General features: G+C 38.7%; 1 pseudogene; it reads right to left on the reverse strand.

The window, feature by feature from the left end:
• Window positions 1-433: 433 nt before the first annotated feature.
• LOC122238699 lies at window positions 434-2,182 on the reverse strand (annotated as a pseudogene).
• Window positions 2,183-2,596: the final 414 nt, after the last annotated feature.

A 2,596-nucleotide genomic window follows, 5' to 3' on the forward strand; every position in this document is an offset into this window, starting at 1 on the left:
GGAGTTCTTCTATGATAGGGGATGTTGTACCTTAGAAGCCTAGTTGAATGGATATGCCACGGAGATATAAAGAACTTACACCGAGGAGAGCCCGGGTGGCTCAGTTGGTTGAGCGTCTGACTTTGGCTCAGGTGATGATCTCCCAGTCTGTGGGTTCAGGCCCCACATTGGGTTCTGTGCTGACAGCTCAGAGCCTGGAGCCTGCTTTGGATTCAGTGTCTCCCTCTCTCTCTTCCCCTCCCCCACTTGTGCTCTCTCTCTCTCTCTCCCTCTCAAAAATAAATAAACATAAAAAAATTTTTAAATGACTTACACCCATAATTTAACTTTGACAAAGTTATGTAATTTTTACTAATATTTCACTTTTGAGAAAGACATAATGGTTATGGTATTGACTTGAAACCATTTTGAGAGGGTTCTATTTTTTCCTTTCTTATTTTAGGCTTATATAAGTGGGTTCTTCAAATGAATGATATTGTAGAGGGTAGCCATGTAGTCATTCAAGATTAGTGTTAGTTAATTCCACTATTGCTACTTCTCATTTAGATGCAAATGCTTCTCGAATTATGAATATAATTAATATTACTGCTGTTAGGGAGATAAATAAACCTACAGATGGCATAGTATTTCATGTTGTGTATGCATCTGGATAGTCAGTGCAATGTCAGAGCATTCTTGAGAAGCCAAGAAAGTGCTATGGGAAGAAAGTTATATTAGCTCCAATTACCATGATTGTAAAGAGGCTTTTGCCCAAGTATGGTTGAATGTGTAGCCTGAAAATAATGGGAATAGTGACTAAATCTTCCTATGATGGTGAATAATGCTCCTATTGATAATACATAGTAAAAATGTCTTACCAAACATATGTGTCCTGGAGAATAATGTCTAGGGATGAGTTGGCTAAGACAATTCCTGTTAGACCTCCTACTGTGAATAGGAAGATAAAAGTTATAGTATGGCTAGTAATCATTTAATGTTTCTATGAAGGGTTTCTAGCTAACTAAATACTTTCATTCCTGTAGGGATGACAATAATTCTATTAGCTGATGTAAAACATGCTTGTGTATCAACATCTGTGCCTACTGTTAATATATGATAGGCTCATACAATAAAACCTAGGAATCCAGTAGATATTATGATTCAGACTATTCCTATATGTCCAAAAGGTTCTTTTTTACCTGAATAATACATCATACCACATGAAATTATTCTAAATTCAGGGAAGATAAGAATATAAACTTTGGGATATCTGGAGAATCAAAATCAAAATAGGTATTGGTGGGGCACCTGGGAGGCTCAGTCAGTTAAGTGTCTGACTCTTGATTTCGGTTCAGGTCATGATCTCACAGTTGTGGGATTAAGCCCCATGTCGGGCTCCATGCTGGGTATGGATCCTGCTTAGAATTCTCTCTGTCCCTCTCCCTCTGATTCTCCCCTGCTTTCTTTCTCTCTGGAACAACAACAACCACCACCAAACAAAAAAACTCAAAGTAGGTATTGGTATCAACTTGGGTTGCCTCCTCCTATAGGATCAAAGAATGTGGTGTGTAGGTTATGGTCTGTTAGTAATATGGTAATTCAGACTAAGACTGGATGTGATAGTAGTCGCAGGATGGTTGTGGTTAGGAGGGATCCAATGAATGAAGGTGTTGGGTATTGAGATATAGCTGGGTGGTTTTATATTAATAATTATGGTAATATGATTGATAGCCCCCTAAAATTGAGGCTACACATAGATGCAGAGAGAAGATGTTAAATTGACTGAGGCTTCTATGGGAGCTAGGTTGCTGGCTAGGGGTGCTTATACTGTTCAACTGGTTCCTGTACCTGCTCCAACTGTTGGTGAGTAAGAGCAGAAATGATGGTGGTTATAGTCAAAAAGCTCATGTTATTTATTTGGGGGAATGCTTTATTAGGTGCTCTGATTGTTAAGGGGACTAAACAGTTCCCAAATTCTCCAATTATAATAGGTAATACTCTAAAGAAGACTATCACAAGTGCATGGGTAATTGTGAGTACATTATAAATTAGGTCATCTCCCGATAAACTCCAGGTTGGCCAAGTTACATATGGGTTAAAAGCTTCAGGCAGTTCTTCCTATTTTAGTTAATGCACCAGATAGTAGGTATAGAGTGCTGATATCTTTATGGTTTGTGGAGAATAGTGGGCAGTTTATGAACATAAGTAAAATGGCTGAGTAAGCAGTAACCTCTAAATCTAAAGTCAGAGGTTGAGTCTTCTTTTTGTCAAGCCCTGTGGTGAATATCCTACTGAATTACAAATTCAAAGAAGCAGCTCCAACACTGCTGGGCTTCTCCTGCCCTTTTCCCCCCCTAGATGGTGAGAGACGTAATTGAAGCCAACTGATTAGGGTATTAACCACCAACTAAAATTTCGTGGGGTGGAAACCCACCAATCTAGTAAGGTTTTAGCTTAAAGAACTTGATTTGCATTCAATTGATGTAGGATAGAGTTTTGCAATCCCTGTACTTTTTAGGAATTAAGTGAATATACTTGCTTAGGACTTTGAAGGGTTTTGGTCTTTTCTAACCTAAATTTCTAGTCCAAGATTGATAGGTGCAGGTGGGAGGACTGT

This window comes from Panthera tigris, chromosome B2 (assembly GCF_018350195.1).
Source record: "Panthera tigris isolate Pti1 chromosome B2, P.tigris_Pti1_mat1.1, whole genome shotgun sequence".
Taxonomy (NCBI): domain Eukaryota; kingdom Metazoa; phylum Chordata; class Mammalia; order Carnivora; family Felidae; genus Panthera; species Panthera tigris.